The sequence below is a fragment of the Saimiri boliviensis genome, chromosome 13 (assembly GCF_048565385.1).
Source record: "Saimiri boliviensis isolate mSaiBol1 chromosome 13, mSaiBol1.pri, whole genome shotgun sequence".
In the NCBI taxonomy this organism is placed as follows: Eukaryota; Metazoa; Chordata; class Mammalia; order Primates; family Cebidae; genus Saimiri; species Saimiri boliviensis.
In genome coordinates this window covers 63425093-63446365 of record NC_133461.1, presented here as the reverse complement: position 1 = coordinate 63446365, position 21273 = coordinate 63425093, and the positions used below count along the sequence as shown (strand labels likewise).

Below are 21273 nucleotides of genomic sequence, written 5' to 3'. Positions count from 1 at the left end.
AAAACCTTACCTTTCAGCAGGTTAAAAGTCTCGACGATGATCTTCTTACGGAAAACCCACAAAACTCCTCTGCAAGGATGTCTCTCCATGGCCCAAAGGCAGGGAAGCCATCCCCAGTCCACATTCAGCACTTCACACCCATTAAAGTTGCTTCAACAAGGGCAGGACAGTGCTGACCACCTCCAGCCCCGCAGGGCCAGAAACAAAGGGCAATGGAGTTTCTTCTCTAAGTGGAGAACTATTTCCATCACACAGTAGCTATTTAAGGAGGTGGTGCCTGTGGGACAAATGCTGCCTGGAGCCTTCCTGTTTGTGTCTCAGCTCAGACTTCCATCCATTTCCTAAGGAAGACTGTGAAGTGTAATCAGCCTCGAGAAGGCTGAGATTAACAGAAACCCACACAGTGTGTGAAGACAATTTTTACAGTTTTTCCTTCCTTCTTTCCTCTACTTAACAAACATGGAGCTTTATGCAAAAGTCAAAAGCAAAAACCATAACTGCTATGATCGCAAAAAGTTTTCCTACTCCTGAAAGATTTTTTTTAAGCTGAAATGTAGAAAGGAAAGAATTCACGGATGATTAATTCAATATATATCAAGCAGCAATACAGAGAAAAATCACGCAATTTACGGTCCGAAGGCAAGGGTCCGATTAAAAAAACTTTGCCATTTACTAGCTTTGAGCCCTTCAGAAATTCACAGATTCTCTTTGAGCTTCAGTTTTTCCATCTGAATAAATGGCATTAATAATATGTACTTTACAAAGCTATTATGAGAGCTACATAAAATATCTGTGAAAGACCCTATCCTTGGCTCTCTATAAAAGTCAGAGCATGCTATCATTATATCGCAGTATTTGATTTCCCAGCTGCTGTCACACAATATCAGACATTACGAAAAGGAGCTAATATAATTCTTCTCTTCTTTCCAAAATTACATTATGTAGGCATCTGTTGCCTGTGTACTGTCCGACTTCCTCATTGGCCCCTAGGTCGCAGGTGGAACAGAAACTTCATTTGCTATTCTGATTTAACATTTCCAGTGCCTAGAGCTGTTCCTGGAATATATTAACATACAATAAATATTTGCTAAATGAATAAACGGATAAATGCATAATTTCAGACAAAGTCAAGTACAGCATTCTACACACAGTAAACCTCAAACAAATATGTATTTAATTAGTCAATGAATACAGATGCTTCTCGACTTATGATGGAGCTATGTCCAGATAAAACCATCACAATCCCAGCACTTTGGGAGGCCAAGGTGGTTGGATCACCTGACGACAGGAGTTTGAGATCAGCCTCGCCAGCATGATGAAACCCCATCTCTACTAATAATACAAAATTTAGCCGAGTGTGGTGGCACACACCTATAATCCTAGCTACTCAGGAGGCTGAGGCAAGAGAATCACTTGGCCCTGGGAGGCAGAGTTTGCGGTCAGCCAAGATCATGCCATTGCACTCCAGCTTGGGCAACAGAGCAAGACTCTGTCTAAAAAAAACAGAACAAACAAACAAACAAAAAACCATCACAATTTGAAAATACTGCTGAAATAAGTCAAATAAGTCAAAAATGCAATTAATACACCCAACCTACCAACCATCACAGCTCAGCCTAGTCTACCATAAATGTGCTCAGAACACTTACATTAGCATACAGTTGGGTAAAATCCTCTAACACAAACTTATTTTATAAGACATGTTGAATATCTCATGTAATGTACAGATACTGTACTGAAACTGTATTGGATACTGTACTGAAAGTGAAAAACAGAATGCTTGAATGGGTCCTCAGAGTACGATCTACTGAACACATACACTTTTGCACTATTGTGAGTCAAAATATCGTTTTAAGTTGAACCACCCTAAGCCAGGGACCGTCTGTACCGTTTTTCTATAGAGAAACATAGCAAGGAAAATGCAATGTAGTAAACTTGTAACTCCTGAAAACAAGTGTAATAAATCTGACCTTATATCCTGTTAGAGCACCCAGTTGAAACATACTATTAAGATGGTTAATGTACAAATGAACTTCATGGAGTGTGACTATTAGCTACAATATTTAATATGAATTAATTCACTGAAAAAATTTTAGCTTAGTTGAGAGTATACTTAAAGTCCTTTCTTGGGCTTGTTTCTCTTAAAAATGAAAACTCCCCAACACCCTTTAAGTCCTAGCTTGGTTGCAGTGGGATTCATTTAATTGTACTGTGCGGTTTTTCGGATTTGAGAGGATTTTGTATTGATATATAATATTTTACATATTTATGGGGTACATGTGGTTACATGCATAGAATGTGTAATGATCAGGTCAGGGCATCTGAGGTATCTACTACTTTGAATTTGATCATGTCTATGTTTCCTCTCTTCCAGCTAGTCATCCTAACATGCTGTTACCTCACAGTCCTAATCTTTTATCTAACTACATAAAGAACCTGATCCAGACAAGGAAAATGACGTGTGTTCCCTTGTGGTTCTTATGATCCAACTACTAATGTTTAACATAACATCGTACTGGGCAACTGGAGAGTCTCAAGGATCGGAAACAACATATGGCATTTAGTGATGGGCCTTCACATTCTTGCTTGAATCTGGTTCAGTTCACCAGGGACCACAAATCAATTCCTTGATGAATGTTCATGAATCGATTATGTCTAAGGAAGAAAGTGACTTTAGTGGCTGTCTATTTTATAAAATTACCAAGAGATGAAAGATCCTGAATCTCAAGATCATGTGAAACATAATTCCCTCTCACTTCTAAGGAGCTCTCTTGCTTTGCTTGTGAAATACAAACCTCCCCATCTCTCTTCTTTTCCTCTCTACTGTCTCTTGGCTCCCACTCTTTAGAGAGGACAAGAACTATCTTACTACAGATCTTTTCGTGAGCATTAGTAATTGAAAATAAAGACTTAGGCTGGGCACAGTGGCTTATACCTGTATTCCCAGCACTTTAGGAGGCTGAGGCAGGGAGATAGCTTGAACTCAGGAGTTTGAGACCAGTCTGGACAATGTAGTGAGATATCCACCTCATCTCTACAAAAAATCTAAAAATTCACCAGATGTGATGGTGGTGCACACCCATAGTCCCAGCTATCCAGCAGGCTGGGACAGAAGGATTCCTTGAGCCCAGGAGAAAAAGGCTGTAGTGAGCCATGATCGCACCACTGCACTCTAGCCTGGGCAACAGAGCAAAACCCTGTCTCACCAAAAAAAAAAAAAAAAATTTAAAGTTGCTCACTCTGAATGAAGTCATTGTAGTTCCAAAATATACAGAAGAATTTCATGATTATTGAATCTAAAAGTTATAGGTTTGGGCCAATGAAAAAGAATCTCTAAGAACAGAGTGTGGTCAAATAAAAACAAAATTGACTGCCTTTCACAAGTCTCCACTCTCTTTATGGTTTTCTGAATTTAAGGTTTCAGGTACTAGGGCAATGTGGCTCCCCACTTCCCTCCGCCTCTCTCACCCCTCACTCACTCAAGGGCTAGAGGCATCTTTTAATTGAATAACGAAAGATTCTAAAGAAGTTTGGTATTGATTTTTTAACAGCTTCTAGCAGCCAGGCTTTCTCAATTACGAGTAGCCTCTGGCCTGACAAATACCAGTCTACGTGGAACAAGAGAGTTCAACTATAGAAGGTTATCACTTGTGGCTTAAATGCTGCCTGTGACAAGCATGTTTGACCCCAGGGGAAGGTGGGGTGAAATGTGGAAACTGCCATCCAATATTCAAGTCTTTTTTCTTCATCAAACGCATCAACACTTTGGAAGCACCCAGAAGGTCTGAAATCCTACCCTGGAGATGTCAATGCTCGGGCCAGCTTTTTCCTGTAGAATAGCTTTATTGCCCAGATTACTGACAGATTTAATCAAGACAGCACTACATATTTGGTTCACAAATAAAAAGATAACTTCAAATTACTGATTGTACTATTTCTATCCTTATTTGAGCCCACATTTTAATAAATATTTATCTAATGCTACAGAAAACACAAAAAACAATCTTGTAAGAGATCATTTACGTCCCCAACTAAAAGGAACAAATATCATAGAACACATTATCCCAAAGCCTGCAATTACTGCTTAGTACACTTTGCAACAGAATAAAAATGCGTCTTTCCTTGTTGCCATTTGTTGTTTATAGAAGGATAGCTAATTTCCTATCAGCTGACTCCAGTAACTATGATTTGTTAGGAATAAAATAAATAAGACAAAGTTACCTTGAGAGGAAAATATTCTTGATAAGGAAATATTTTGAAGGCAAGTTAATTCTAAGAGTTTAGAACTATTTGCTTTCCAAGTAAATAATAAAGGAAATGTTCCTTTCTCCTTTTCTCTCTTCCAACTGCTGTGGGGAAGGGCCCTGCTAGATACTATGAGAACACAAGACATGTAAGTACAGGGTTCCTATTCTCAATCAATTTATAAACTACAAAGACAGACACAGAAACCACTATAGTAGAAAGGTAGTGTGCAGTATAGAGAGAAAGATAGCCTAACATCACGAATGCAGAGCATGAAATGAAATGGACATGGGCGCAAATCCTGGCTTTGACACATTGCAGGTGCATGAGCTTCAGCAAATTTCTTAATCTTTCCAAGTCTCGCTTTCCTCTTGAATAAAATAGAGACCATACCAGTACCTACCTCATTGGGTCACAGTGAAAAATTAAGTGAGTTTATGAATGCAAATCCCTCAACAGAGTTCCTGGCTTTTGGAAGTCCTCAATAAATAGCACTGATGCAGAAGAAAACGATTAAAGAAATATTTAAATTGCCATGGACATTCAAAGAAGAAGGAAAATTCACATCCATAAACGATAGATATGAAGCCCCAGTGAAGAAATCACTTTCTTGGAATAGTTTAGATGTACAGGCTGTCCCTTACCTACATTTCTTATGTGTGAAAGGTGACTGGGAAACCGTGCCTGGGAAGAGCCGGAGCCACAGCACCCCCTCGTCTCCCAGTTGTCACACTCCCTTTCTTTCTGGGATGCCCAACTATGGTCCTGTGTCTAATATCAGCTTGTGCCAGTCCAGGGCACAATCAATGGCCCTGGGGTCTCTTCTCCTCCTACCAAAAAGTTGCTTCTTTCTCAACTCTAAGGAGGCTCTAAAAGGCTACCTTAATGTCTAAGAGGAAACACACAGAATATTTATAAAAGCTGAAATGGTTTCTGGCCACAAAGGATTAAGTGATATTAGATTAGCCTTGCCACCATCAACAACTAGGATAGTGCATAAACTACATAAAAAACTGTTTGTAAGACATCAGATAAGGGGAAGCATAAAAGAACATGTGATGCCTGAGAGAAAAGGAACAATGAGTGGGTCCCACGGGCGTCCCAGCTTTCCGCCTGGATGAACCGCGCAGAACAGCAGTACAGCAAGGGTAAGCCAGGAACACGGGGGCCTCACCGACTTACAAGGACATAGAACAGAGCTCAAGGAGGCTACGGCAAATGGAATTTGGTAGAAAAAGTATCTGACAGAAAGAAGTGATAGAGACAAAGAGCTCAATTAATCCATATGGGGTCTCCTTGAGTTTTTTGCTAAATATTTAGTCATTCATGTGCAGGGTCAACTTCATAGAGCAGCCCCCCATCCTCCAAAAAAAATATCTTCAATAAGTTAAGTAATTCCCAGAGCTCCCAAAGGGCTGGGAGGCATTTGACTCTGGACCAATCAGAACAGAAAGTCTTTGTTGAGAACCTGGGGTTTTAGTCAAAACCCCAGAAGTTTCTCACTTCAGTGAAACTAAATCAGCCCAAGTAAAGGCCACTCTAGACCTACCTTAATGAAACTTATAAAGAAAGACAATAAAACCTTGCACCGAATAACAACAAAATAGAAGTCCGGCATTCACTACAAAACTACGTATCTGCAAAGAAGCAGAAAATGAGACGCAAAAACAGACTCAGAAATTACAGAGTTGAGAGTGGAGGAATTAGCACACAAGGACATCAAAGAGAAATCATGACTATGCTCAATAATTTTAGGAATTAAAAAGAAAAATAAGAGGGGAGACATGGAAGATAAGAAAATAAAACTTTCTGGAAATGAACAAAATATCTGAAATGAAAAACATACCAGATAGAATTATCAGCACATTAATCAACTGCAGAGTAAGAGACCAATAAATTTGGAGAGGAAATATGGAAAATACTTAAACTGAAACACACAAGGAACAAAAGTCTGGAAAAATTGAATAGAGCCTGAGTGACCTGTGTGATGATACTGAGTAGCCCAACATATGTGCTACTGGAGTGCTAGGATGGGGACTGGGAGGAGGAACTGATTTAAAGAAATAGTGGCTGAAAATTTTCCAAGGTTGTTGAAAACTATAGATCACAGATTCAAGAAACTCAATGAACTCCAAGAAAGGTAACACAAAACCACAAACAGGCACACAATGATGTAATTGCTGAAAAACAGAGATAAAGAAAATATTGACAGCAGCAGAGTAGAAAAAACCAGACATATTACATACAGAAGAACAAAGATAAGAATAACTGCAAACTTCTTGTCAGAAACAAAACAAGCTAAAAGCAGTAGAGCAACATCTTTAAAGCATAAAAAGAAGATCATGATCAACCTAGAATTCCATATCCAGTGACGTTATCCTTCATAAAGGAAGATTAGATAAATACTTTTTTAGACAAACAAAAGCACAGAGCAAGCCAATCTGCACTAGAAAAAAATACTAGAACAAGTTTTTCAAGCAGAAAGAAAATAATACCAGATGGAAACTTGGACCTCTACAAAAGAATAAAAGTGTGGGAAACTGTAAATATGTGGATACATGTAAAAGAAACGATTTTCTTATTTTGATTTCCTTAAGATAAAATTGTGTAAAACAAGACTAATAATGTATTTTAAGGTTTATGAAATATGTAATAAAATATACAATAATACCAGCAAAAAGGAGAAAAAAAGAAAGCAAAAATCTTAAGACTCTTATACATGAAATGATAACATTACTCAGAGGTAGAATGTGATAAGATAAAGTGTCGTTATAAACTCTGCAGCAATCACTAAAAATAATGAACAAAGAGCTAAAAGAGTAGAGATAAAATTCTTTAAAAAAAAAGCAAAACTCAAGTAATCTAAACGAGGGGCAGAAATGAGTGAGAAGAAGGGAAGAAAGCGGATGGAATGAATAGTAAACACAGAGCAGAACCTGAGCATGTATGCTGTCTACACACTTCATAAAGACAGAGGCGTAGGAAAAGCATGGGGCGGACCAAGCTATGCCATGCAAATGCTAATCATAAGAAAGCTGGGATGGCCACGTCACTTAGACAGGTAGACTTGTACGGCAGCGTGGGTCCTTCACAAAGCAGATGTCAATACTGAGTCAGAGGCTCAGGAGATTTACTGGGAGAAACAGCCATGAAAGATTAAGGTAAATGAGAGCCAGACTGAGCACAGAAAAGCCTTCAAACATGAATGAAGATCTGAAACCCTTGATCAGAGAAGGGGAAAAAGACTTGAGTAGGAAGAGTCTGGGACTGAGGTGTAGGTCCCCAAAAGTCTCAGTCAGGCCTACAGAGATCCCGCAGCAGAAACTGCCAACAGAGGAGTTGGCATTGGGCTGAATCAGCCCAGTCTAGTACCATGCTGTGCTCCGTCATGGGCCAGTGGCATCTTGGGGAGAGCAGAGCCACAACAGGAAGACTGGCAGGTCCTGAAGTGTGAAAACTGAGGCTGTGGGCTAAGTATTCCACTCTTCGGAAACGAGATCCAGCAGCACAACTCAAAGGCTGGTACAACTTCAGAACAAGAACTCGGATTAAGGACAAGGAGGGATATTTATTGATGATAAATGACTGCATTCGTAAAGAAAACCTAACAACCCTAAATGGGTATGCCCTGAAACACAGAGCTTCAAAATATTTGAGGTAAAAACCTTTCAGAACTGAAAAGAGAGACACATGCACAATTATAGTTAGAGATTTCAACACTCTCCTCTCAGGAAGAGATAGAAGAAGTAGACAGAAAATCAGGAAAAATAAAGAAAAGAACCAATAGTATCAGCCAAATTAACGTAATGGAGCTTTATAGACAACTTTCATCCTGAAGAGTGGACTACACATTCTTTTTAGATTCACAGGGAACATTCCCAGGGTAAAGCATATGCCAAACCATAAAACAAGTCCCAAGAAATGTTAAAGGACCTACTTCATATGCACAGTATGTTCTTTGACCACAATGGAATTAAATTAGAAATTGATTTTTTAATACCTAGAAAATCCCCAAAGATTGGAAATTAATCAGCACACTTTTTTTTTTTTTTTTTTTTTTGAGACGGAGTTTTTTTTTTTTTTACTCTCGTTACCCAGGCTGGAGTGCAATGACACGATCTCGGCTCACCGCAACCTCCACCTCCTGGGTTCAGGCAATTCTCCTGCCTCAGCCTCCTGAGTAGCTGGGATTACAGGCACGTGCCACCATGCCCAGCTAATTTTTTGTATTTTTAGTAGAGACGGGGTTTCACCTTGTTGACCAGGATGGTCTCGATCTCTTGACCTCGTGATCCACCCACCTCAGCCTCCCAAAGTGCTGGGATTACAGGCTTGAGCCACCGCGCCCGGTCAATCAGCACACTTTTTTTTTTTGAGATGGAGTTTCGCTCTTGTTACCCAGGCTGGAGTGCAATGGCGCGATCTCAGCTCACCGCAACCTTCCCCTCCTGGGTTCAAGCAATTCTCCTGCCTCAGCCTCCTGAGTAGCTGGGATTACAGGCACACGCCACCATGCCCAGCTAATTTTTTGCATTTTTAGTAGAGACGGGGTTTCACCACGTTGACCAGGATGGTCTCGATCTCTTGACCTCGTGATCCACCTGCCTCGGCCTCCCAAAGTGCTGGGATTACAGGCTTGAGCCACCGCGCCTGGCCTTCAGCACACTTTTAAATAACCTGAAAAGTCAAAGAAGAAATCCCAAGAGAAATTAGAAAATATTTTGAACTGAATAGTAAGAAAACCACAACAAACCAATATATGTGGGACGCAGCTAAAGCAATCCTCAGAGGGAATTTTATAGCAACAAATGGTTACATTAAAATAGAAGAACGATAAAAAATCAATTATCTAAGCTTCCACCTTAGGGAAGCTGTTAAAAGAAGAGGATTAAATTAAGTCAAAAATAAACAGAAGCAAAGAAATAATTAAGACAAGAGCAAAAATCAAGCAAATAGTAAGCAGGCAAACAATAGAATAAAATAAATGTTTAAAAAAGCAAGGTTTGGAAAAGATAAGTAAAATGAATAAATTTATATTAATAAATATATAGCTAGAGGGGAAAAGTCAAAACTCAGCAGTGCTGGAAAGGAAAAAAAGAATATTGTGCCCAAAAATCCTACAGATCGCAAACAGAAAATAAGGGACTATTATGAAGAATCCTATGCCAAGAAATTCAACAGCTTATATGAAATGGACAGATGCCTTGAAAGATAATTTATTAGAACTGACAGAAGAAGAAATGTGATCTATCCATATTTATTAAAGAAATTGAATTCATAATTTAAAACCTTCTCACAAAGAAAACTCCAAGCCCAGGTGGCTTCACTGACATGCTATTAAACATTAAGGAAGAAATACCAGACTTGCACAGAAAACAGAGGTAAAAGGAACTCTTCTCAATCCATTGTAAGAAGTCAGGATTATGATACCAAAACCATCGTACAAAGACATTGCCAGAACAAAAACCCACAGACCAACATCGTTTACAAACATAGACACGGAAATCCTCAGCAAAACCTTAGCAAATCAAATCTAGTACTAGCTGGTAACATTTTGTGTCCAACTGCTATAAAGTCTGTAGCAATAATTACTGTTGAGTCTTTTTTTTTTTTTTCTACTCTAAGTCCTCTGTTAGAGATAAACACTTAAATTGTATCGGTCATTTTGTATCGGCCTTTTTGGTTAAGCACATTGTAAAGTAATGCAATAAAATGGCTGGTCCACAGCAACTGCCCACAATTTCTAACATTAGCATTTTTAGCACCAAGGTCAGAGTATAACATGCAGAAAGTCCAGTCATTGTTTTCAGGCTTGAATTGATTAATCATAGGGATAAGACGCAAAATAACCTTACAAGAGTTTTGATTGATTTGAATTCTAAGGCAGGCTTAAAACTGGAATCTGTCTTAGCTAGTTCACTGGCCTAACATGGTCAGGTCCAATCAGAGAACTGACGGCTGCCGCAGGGAGGAGGCTCGCAGGTTTGCAGCTCCTGAAGAGGAGTTACTATAATAATGTCAGGGTCAACTTAGTCTCTGGCTGATGCCTTCCCTGATTCTAGGGAGGAGCCATCTTCCTCTGAACTCTCACACTTTAAGCCTCCCTTATGACAGAGGGTGATCCCTCCTTTTCCTCAGGGGACACATTCCAAGACCCCTAGGGGATGCCTGAAACCTCGATAATGCCAAACCCTAAATACACTACGGTTTTTCAATCTGATCATCAAGGGAGCTACTAAAGTGACTCATGGGCAGGTAGTATAAACAGTGCTGATATGCTAATATTTCCTTTGATCTTTTTGGATGTGGGCTTGTACACCAGTATCCATGAACCCTGGATTGCAGGAAGTGCCTGTGAAATTCTAGAAAAGTACCAATTCATGTTCCTTTTTCGAATATCAAGCAATTCAATAATTGAACTATTTGCCCTTCATTTCACTGAAATTACTATGTTATTCTTTCATGTCTATGAGGACTCCTTCCATGTACAACTTAAAGTGTGTGGAATTAGATTTTATCATCCATATTCCAAATTTCTAAAGAAAGCTGTTTGTCTTTAGTTTGAAAGAAGAAAACAGCCAACTAGATTGTACGAATAAAGATTGAATACAGCATATTCTTGATCATTATTTCTCCACTTTAATACTTTCTTTTTCTAACCCCAAATAAAAAGAACTGCAAAAACAATGGAGAGAGAAGAGGGAGAAGTTCAGAACACTGTGTCTCTTTCCCCAGCCAAGGGCCAGACGAGACTGCTCCTGGCGGCTCGCGTGTCTCAGCACTGGAGGTGGAAGCACCCAGCACGTATTTGTGAGACACACTGCACTGGACACTGGCTGACAGGTCAGCGAAAAAAAAGTCCAGACGTAGGCTTTGTGCTCCTGGAGCTTCAAGACTAGCAGAGAGGAAAATTAAACAAGTGTTTGCAGTAAAGTAGGATGACTGCTATGACACAGTAATAAGGCTAGTCTGGAGTCAAACTCTAAAATGTGTGCAGGAAGTCTTCCCTGACAAATAAGAACTACAGAAAGAGATTGGGTCACCTGTGCGTGTCTGGCAACTCCTCTTTTCCCGTTTTCTAATGGGTAAATTTAGGATGATAAAATCATCTCTCTTGGCGAGGAGAGGTGGCTCATGGCTGTAATCCCAGGACTTTGGGAGGCCAAGGCAGGCTGATCACTTGAGATCAGGAGTTCGAGACCAGCCTGTCCAATGTGGTGAAACCTCATCTTTGCTAAAAATACAAACATTAGGTGGGTGTGGTGGCATATGCCTGAAAGTCCCAGCTACTTGGGTGGCTGAAGCAGGAGAATCGCTTGAGGCAGAGGTTGCAGTGAGCCGAGATCACACCACTGCACTCCAGCCTGGGAGACAGAGCAAGACTCTGCCTCAAAACATACAAACAACCATCTCTCTCATAAAGTTATTGTGAAAATTAAAGGGGATGACACAAGGCATGGTGCATGGTCAATATGGTTTTGGTGTTGATATGCCAATCAGAGGGTACCTGGCCTAACCCAGAGAGTACCCTAGAAAACATTACTTCTACACTCAATCCTGAAGCAGGGAAGTGAATTCATTGTGGGTATATTAACCCTGCTCGAGCTGCCATACCAAAATGTCACAGACTGGATAGCTTAAGCAGATTTGTTTCCCTCACATTTCTGGAAATAAAAAGTCTAAGATCAAGGTCTTGATGGCACTGGTTTCTCCTGAGGCCTCTCTCGTTGCACAGATGGCTGTCTTCTCCCCACATTCTCACCCAGTCTTCCCTCTGTCTCAATGTCCTCTTCATATAAGGACACCAGTATGGGATTCTAGATTAGGCCCTATTTTCACTTAATTAGCTCTGTAAAGGCCCTATCTCTAAATATGGTCACATTCTGAGGTACTGTGGATTCGACTTCAACATATGGATTCTGGGGGCACACAGTTCATTTCATAACAATGGGGGAGGCACAGCAGGCTATTCTAATCGAAGGAATTGAAATAAATTGAAAGAGGAGAAACTGAATGAAATTACATCCTTTTGCAGTATAGACTGAAAAAGAGAAATAAGATTTGAAGGTAGAGAGGAAAGTGGCAGCAAATCAGGCCATGTAAGGCCTTATAAGGTGGTATAAAATATTAAGCAGTTCAGGTTACCCTGAGGGAAATGAAAACCATTATAGAATTTTAAGCAGGGTGTGTGTGTGTGGCATGGCTGAACCTGCATTTTAGAAAAATCACTGTCTGCATTATAAGAAACTTTTGGAGTGGGATGTGCACCTGGAAGGCATTTGAAGTAAGACAAGCTAGAAAGGCTGACAGCTTGAGTCATGCCATGGAGTTGAAAGAAACTGATGCCCTGGAAAGCTAATCAATGGGGTGACTGGTAGAGGGCAGGAGAAAAGGAGAATGATTCCTAGGCTACCCACAAATGGGCAGGTAACGGTGAGCAGAGATGACAAAGTAAAAATTGGATGCCTTGAAATTGAGAAACCTGTGGAACTGCCCATAGACCACTGGTTATTGATGGTAACTACCCTTCTTAAACCTTTCCTATATACCACAGAGTGCCAACAACTCTGTATTATCATACGTCTTCTTACAAATGAGGAAGCTCAGCCTTAATGAGATAACATAACTTGGCCAAAGGCTCACAGCTACAGAATGGCAAAGCTAAAAGAGGAATTGACTCTTCCTAATTGCAGAGCCCAAGCTGAAAACCACTATTCAGGAAGGAGGCTGGGTGGAGGTACATATTTAGAGGTCAGTCGATCATAAAGAATGCTTAGCTTGCTGGCTTTACTTCCCAGTTCCCTCACTGACCACTGGCCCTTCCTGATTCTGATCCTTGGTCCTCATCCACATATGTTAACAGATTATAATATGGCTGGGTGGCTGATGGTTCAAGTGTAGGGCCTAGGAGCTCAGATTCATGCTGTGGGTTAAGCAATGGTAATACCTGTCTCCATCAATACTGTTTCATTTTATACTGTGGGTTAGACTCCAAGATCTGTGAGAAACATGTGCACATAAGCAGCCTCTCCAACTTGTATTTGGGTAATAACCAAGACCCAAGCTGGGGAACCAAAATTCCGTGTTTACTAATGTGCATGCCTTTAGAAACATTTTAATGTAATATACATGCAGGAAACAGAACAAACCATAAGGAGATCGCCTGATGAGTTTTCACAGACAGAATACGCCTATGAAACGTCATTGAAATCAAGAAAAGAGTAGTAACTCAGAAGCTCGCCCCATGTCCCTTGCACTTACTACCTGTCCCTGCCTTTACCCCACCCCCATCTCTAGGACATTACTAACCTTACTTCTGATACCACCAATTAGTGTTGCTTATTATGTACACTATATAAATGAAATCATACTACATATATGCTGTTTTGTGTATGTTTATGTGTATTTTAATTTAACTTGGGAAAATAAAAAAGGTTGTTGTATACAGAGACCTAAGTATAAGCCCACTATCTCATCTTCCCATATTTGAAGGACCCCTGATATGGATATATACAACTTCTACATTTGTATTCTGAATTACACCCAGGTAAAATCAGTAACATGAAATGAATCCAAGAAAGTACAAGGCCCATTTCTGTGTTGTGTCCTCTTGGAGAGATTGAGTCACTGACCCAGACTAACTGTAACAAATCCTTTCATATGAATTAAAGATCAGAATGTAAAATAATAGTAACGGTGATGCAGGTTTTAAAGGGGAAGCTCTATTGCAATAGCTAAATTGAGATAAGCTTTGGATAATAATAAATTTGATATCGATGCTAATTTTTACTTTATCAAAGCAATCCATTTTCTTAGTGAGAAATCTTTTACACTGCTAAGGAACTAAAAGCTTCGGTAGAAAGTGTTGTGAATGTGTTGTACAAAAACAGAACTGTCAGCAAAAAATAAACTTTTCTACTAGTTTAAAAATTCTTTTAAAATAATTTCACAGAAGTCATGCATTTAAATTTCATTATTTTACTGTATGTTCATTATACTATACTGTATAATTTCACAGTGTACTTGCTGAATTCTGAGTTTGTTTCTTACCTGGACCTAAGAATTCTTGGTATGATGGGGATTGTGGTCTTATTTTTAGGCTAACAGGATCTTGACTTTGAGAGTTCTCTTACAAATTACACTTACTTTGCTTTAAATCACAGCATTAAAAACTTACTTTCTTTTTTTACTTGGAAAATGAAAATAATCATATTTGCAAATTTACTGTCACCAAACTTTTACAGTGGCCCAATGTTTCTAAAAGGAAAAAGAAAATCTGTTCACTGCAATTCTCCAAAACATGTGCAGGTAGTTTGTGTGTGTGTGTGTGTTTGAACTTACATAGGCAGGCATAGTTAGAGAGAACCTTCCATGAGAGAGAAGATTCACTTCATTATTTTAGCACATTGAATTCTTCCTTTGAACTCCTACTGGAAATGTTTTGATCACACGTTTCTCTTAAACTCCTGCCATTCCTGATGACGGTTTGATGTCCCTCTCCAAGAAAATAGCCAACAATTAGCATAGCCTTCTGGTTGAACCAAACAAGATTCTGATACCAATCTAAATGAATTGCTTTCTGAAAAAGGAATCAACCACCTGTGACCACAGTTTCTAAACACAGTGGGAAGTGGCAACTTGTGGGTAAAATTTAAAGTCAGGTTGTTCTTTAGCAGGGGAACGCTGCAGCTGGGTACAGGATACTAGTTTCTCTGTTATTCTTTCATATTTTTTCAAGATAAGATAAGAATCTGAACGTGTTCCAATTTTAGCTACTATTTACTTTTTGTTTTTGCTATTGTAATTTCCATATAGATGTGCAGTAGATTTCAATTTCTTCACTCATTTAATACTGATGTTCCATAAGTATATCCAGCATATTTTAAATTTTTAAACCTATTAGGTGCAGGGCTCAAGCTCTAAATATACATCTGAAAACAACCCAACTATATTTTATGCAGCATAATTCTGAAGAAATTAGTAGCATTTAAAAACAAATTAGAGAATCACCGAAATTAAGGCAAGTCCCTGTAACTTTGTATACTACAGAAAAGATATAAAATAATACAAACTATATTTAAACATAGGCTTTTATTGATCATTAATAGAATGTTCTACCTGAAAAGGAGACTTTACTTTTAAACTTTACTTTTTGAAAAGCACCATTTTTTTTCCAAAAATTTCCTACCAACTCTTCAATAAAACATTCTGAAATTTGAGTAACTGTGTCTAAAATGATTTGAAATTAAGAACTAAATCCCCATCTGCCAGTATATCTGAATTTGCCTCCTTTCAAATTATATGTAAGGTATCATCGGTGAAATGATGACTACAAGCAAAAACAGTAAGCATCTAAAAGGAAAAGCCCACTCCATACATATATTAAATATGATTTCAACCAACTATTCTATTCAAACTTAATTTTACTGTATCGTATGTGAATTAAGTATGACTTCTAAAGCTCATTCATAAAAATTTATTTACTAGAGTTCCATATTGTCTCAGAACACATCTAAAGCAGTACTAGGTCCTTACCTGACTCTTACTTTTTTTCCCCACCCCCACCCCTCTCCTGACTCTTACAATAAATAAATCGCTATTTCCTGATTTCCCTTTGATCTTCCCTAATTGAAGACCATAATTCTTATTTATCTGAGATAATAAGTGAATAGAGAGGAAAAAAATAATAAATACCATAAAAGCTTACTTTCAGGACTGTTTACCTACAAATGTTTAACTAGACCAACCAGCTAGAAGTAAAACTGGGCAATTTGTGTTGCTCATCCTTTCCCTTCCGGCTTTCTGGTGCAATGTTAAAAGACAAGCAATCAGCTGAACTTGATGGCTCACATCTGTAATCCCAGTACTTTGGGAGGCCAAGGTGGGTGGGTCACCTGAGGTCAGGAGTTTGAGAGCAGCCTGGCCAACATGGTGAAACCCCATCTCTACTCAAAATACAAAAATTAGCCGAGTGTGGTGGTGTATGCCTGTAATCCCAGCTACTTGCGAGGCTGAGAGAGGAGAATCACTTGAATTCAGGAGGCGGAGGTTGCAGTGAGCCATGTGCCACTGCACTCCAGCCTGGACAACAAAGTAAAACTTTGACTCAAAAAAAAAAAAAAAAAAAAGCAAGCACCAGACTCCAAAGCAGAATCTATGCCCTAAACCAAAGCAAAAAAGGACAATCTTTAGTTATGCTTTATGGCTCTTAATAAGTTCTCCAGCCCCTCAACCATTGCTCATTTGATGGTTTTAGTATAGTATGTCCACCACAGGAATTTCTCACTCTGATTATCCTAAATAATGTTGCTAGCAAACCTACAACTCCATGCAGAGACATAGATCAAAAGAAGAATTCCTCAGGCATCAGTTTGTTTCCCAGACCCTTCCCCAATAAACTTGGGAAACAGCTATTTCATACAGCACAAAAAAAGGACTTAGTGGTACTTGGAAAATGCCTCTCAGAGTCAAAAATTTATACCTTGACTTAGGAATGCTGAGGTCAGGTCCCAAGGAACCCATAATAAGTCTTGCGACTTGGCGGATAATCTAAGGGCAGAGCTCATTTATTTTCTGGGGCAGTGCTCTGTGAGCTTGAGCTTGATCCATACTCCTTCTTGTGTGGCTTGAACAACCAATTCTGTGTTCAATGCTTTATTCTACCGGATGCTGGAAAGACCCTTGGCTTCACCAATTCTTAAAGAATTTACCAAAGTTGCTGAGAACATTGGGCATTTGGTCTGTTTCTGTGTCTTTGATGTCACAGGTCTCATTAACTTTGCAATGACGAAGAGGAGGACATAGGGAGAAGGAGATCACAAAATTTTGGAAACATATATACACTTGTCATTGCTTAATTCTTAATTCAGTAGGATAGGTAAAACAGAACATTGACCACGACTTCAAATGCTCCTTTTACCAAATCTGTATGGATTTTATTTCCCTAAGAAAGTAACATCATAATGACCATAAAATCCTGGCTTTGTATTAATCATCAGCATGTTCCTATAATTCCTACTTCCTATACAGCCCTCCCAATATGTAAAGTTGATCAAGCTTCTGTTCTCATTTGTTTCTGCCTTTGACCCATCTTTCTAGAGACATTTTGCTTCTTTTGCTTTATTTCATTTATTTCCCTTCTTTTAAAACACTGCCCTGCCCCCCATTTTCCTACAGATGTCTACGAATGTGTAATTGGGGTTTCTCCTGTTTTCTGAACTTCACCATGTGAAAGAATGGCTTATTCCACTAATCAGTTTCCATGTTTCTAAAAAATACTGCCATTTGCCATTGTGGTAACCATTAAGCAGGTCATATTTGTTGTGAAGGGTTAGAAAGGATATTTTCTTGATTTTTTAAGTAATGCTTTTTATTGTCAAGACCCAGTGTGATGGTTAATATTAAATGTCAACTTGATTGGATTGAAGGATGCAAAGTATTTTTCCTGGTGTGTCTGTGAGGGTGTTGCCAAAGAAAATTAACATTTGAGTCAGTGGACTGGGAGAGGCAGACCCACCCTCAACGTGGGTGGGTGCCATCCAATCAACTGCCAGCTCAGCTAGAATAAAGTGGGCAGAAGGTGGGAACAGTGGACTCGCAGAGTCTTGTGGTCTTCGTCTTTCTCCCATGCTGGATGCTACCCTCAAATGTTAGACTCCATGTTCTTTGGCTTTTGAACTCTTGGACTTATACCAGTGGCTCCCAGCCTTTGGTCACAGACTGAAGGCTGCACTGTGGGCTTTCCTACTTTTGAGATTTTGGGCTCAGACTGAGCCACTGCTGGCTTCCTTAATCCTCATGGTACTTCACCTTGTGATTGTGTGAGTCAATTCTCCTTAATAAACTCCCTTTCACATATACATATATCCTATTAGTTCTGTCCTTCTAGACAACCCTGACTAATACACCAAGTAAGGAACATTTTTCAGTTTAAATTTATCCTTCGGTTTTGATTAAATCATCATGATCAATAATGTGTATATTAAGAAATCAACCTCCACATTTATTAGGTTTGGAAGATCTCCTTCTATGTGGTTCTTATCCTTCTAACGAGCTGAAGTAGAAAGGATATTTTCTGATACATTATTTCTGTGAGAGTTATTTTACTTATTCAATTTGGATTTTTAACACCTTAAAGTAATGGAGACAGAGCAGGAAGGAGAGGGAAGAGAACAAGGAAAGGAAATGATTATTCAAAGGACTGTGGCAAAAAAAGAACACTACACCCTGAGAATATAATAAAAGAATAATTAGTTCTTCCATAGATCTACGTTGCACTCATCGTTCTAAGGTCTTTACTTAATGTTTTTAATTCTCACGATAAATCTGTGAGATTAATACTACTACTATCCACAGGGAGGAAACTGAACTACTGAGGCTAAAAACCTACCCAAGTTCCCACAGTCAGTAGAAGAACCAGGATCCCAATCGAACAGTCTGGCTCTAAGGATTCCTACCCCTCCCCATAGATTTGCTTCTTCCAAAGCTAACAGAGTTGATTATTTCAATATCGATGAGACTGAAAGTGAAATTAACACTGACTTATAACCAAAATGCCCTGATTATTTCGTGATTCTATATATGAACCAAAATATTTAACACCTACATATAGATTTAACTTGTATTTTTGGTGTGGATTGGTATAAGAGAAATCGCTCAAGTGCTGGTCAGCAACAATACTCATTAGGAAACATGGAATACTACATTTTATGGTATTTGGACTCAGGCATAAGATAACCACATGTTCTGGTTTGCTCAGAAAACCCCGGGTTATACCTGCTGTCCAGACGTAATTGTTAAGTTCACTCTCAAAACTGTCTCATTTTGAATAATAAAATATATAGTTATCTTAATTAGGCACAACCTGTCTGTGCCACTGGCACAAGTCAAATTGCCTAAGATTTGAGATCCAATCTCTTTTTCAGGTCATTTTTCATAGCCATTCCAGAAGCCATTCATTGGTCTATGCCAACAACCATCAATGTCTATTCAGCATTTATTCTTATATTCACATGCATTTTTCTTGGTGGTCCCATCTCCAGTCTTCCTACTTCCTTCCTTTTACTTTGTTTTTTCCATCTATAAAATTCCTTATGACTACTAATTAGCTCTAATACTTCTAAAAGGCAAAAATCAAAATAAAACAAACACCTACCCTCCCCACCCTAAAAAGTAAATAATGAAAAACTTTCAGTGCACCCAAGCCTATATAAACTTACCTCCACAAATGTCAGTTTACAATCAGATATGCTCACAAAAAGGGAGTATCTACTGACCTTTTCTTTTCAAGCATTTTACAGGATTTGGTACATCACCACACGAATTTTAAATGATCTTTATTCATCCTCTTAGAATCAATACCTGCATAAAAGCTGACAAGTGCTGCATTTGCTTTTAATAATTCTGATGCTTTCATTTCATCATCCTAAAATCAATTGCTCTTACCATTGCAAGCTCGACAATGCTTTTCCTCGTTTCTCTTTTTTCTGCCTCTTCCTGCCTTTAAACACTTCATTTCCCTCTAGTTCTTTTGCCAAATCACTGCCTCTCCTACTTCGGTGCCTTCTAGTCTATTATAACCCCCTAATGGCATTTTTATCCTTAAGGATTCCATTATCACTTTTTGGAAAAGCGCCACTACTCAACTTCACTCTCTCACATTATGTTTCCCATATTGTCTTTGACTCATCACTTGCCTTAAGAGATCTAGGTTTTAGCCATATCTCTAAAAATTCTTCCAAAAATTTATTTTCTTGTATTCCTTTGAGATGGAGTCTCACTCTGTCACCCAGGCTGGAGTGCAGTGGTGCAATCTTGGCTCATGGCAGCCTCTGCCTCCTGGGTTCAAGTGATTCTAGTGGCTCAGTTTCCCAAGTAGCTGGGATTACAGACGTGCACCACCATGCTTGGCTAATTTTCTTGTCTTTTTGGTAGAGACCAGATTTCACCATGTTGGCCAGGCTGGTCTTGAACTTCTGACCTCAGGTGATCCACCCACCTTGGCCTCCCAAAGTGCTGGGATTACAGGTGTGAGCCACTATGCACAGCCAATTTACTTTCTTTTAGTCCCCTTACACAAACCCCCTGACCTCCTTACCCTTGAATCAAATTCATGTATTCATTCAGACATGCAGTCTGCCTGGGAAACTTAGCTGGCAAATTAAGGTTCCCAGCTCCAGGGCTTCATTTCACAATATTACTTATAAAGATCTTTGGGAAACTGACCTGCAGAAAGAAGAGAGAAAAATTCCTGTTCTACCTCTGCAGAAGAAGAGTTTACATATGCCCTGAAACATTTAAGTCTCATTCCTTTATCCTTATCACAGTCCTCCAAATTACAGATGTTGGAGGGCACAGTTGATCACTAGTCCTGGAAAGCTGTTCCATGCCATCGGTGAATTAGTATCAGGGAGCCAACTGCCAACTCTAACCCCACTCAGTGCTTTGAGGATTTTGACAATGCTCTCCCTTTCTTAGCCAGCAAGCAGTCTTAAAATCTTAGTAATTAAATTTATCCTGCTTATGACACACAGTACAGAACTGTACTCACTTCCCTTCTCCTAGTGTGATTTACCAACATTAAATGGCCCTACTTACCCAAATATCGTTTACTCTCATGATGATAATGATATATCATTAGTGGGTTTGCTATAAAAGTTGTTGGATATGTTGTATCTTTTGGAAGAAACTGCAATAAGGACTAAAGATCACACTTAATAGAAAGAAGTAAATATCATTAAAGATTTAAGGAAAGTAATTACAGTGTCAGAGTCACATGGCCAACAATATATTATATATTCTACTCTATGATAATGTTTTCAACGGTCATTCTCCCTAATTACCTGCTACCCTGTTCTTTCATGCAAATAGTTGTATTTGAGATAAGCAGATATCCAGAACAAATGAAATCATTGCAGAGATCAACTGTATATTTTAGAGCTACTGATGTAATACTGAAGAACAGATGTGCTAGTGTAGACCAGAATTTGACCAAATCCTAGTCACAAAAAGTGAGCATGGCTCTATGTC

General features: G+C 39.0%; 1 protein-coding gene across 3 annotated transcripts in view; it reads right to left on the bottom strand.

Annotated features, from left to right (window-relative positions):
- ARHGAP28 (Rho GTPase activating protein 28) overlaps positions 1-21273 on the bottom strand; it is a 189626-nt gene that overhangs the window by 144160 nt on the left and 24193 nt on the right. Inside the window, exon 1 of one of the 3 annotated variants that reach the window (XM_010335562.3) lies at positions 11-6834. The exons of the other annotated variants lie outside the window; for them this stretch is intronic. The gene's annotated coding sequence lies outside the window, so the exon portion shown is untranslated. Of the gene's footprint in view, positions 1-10; positions 6835-21273 lie in introns of those variants that run through there. 3 annotated transcript variants of the gene reach the window in all.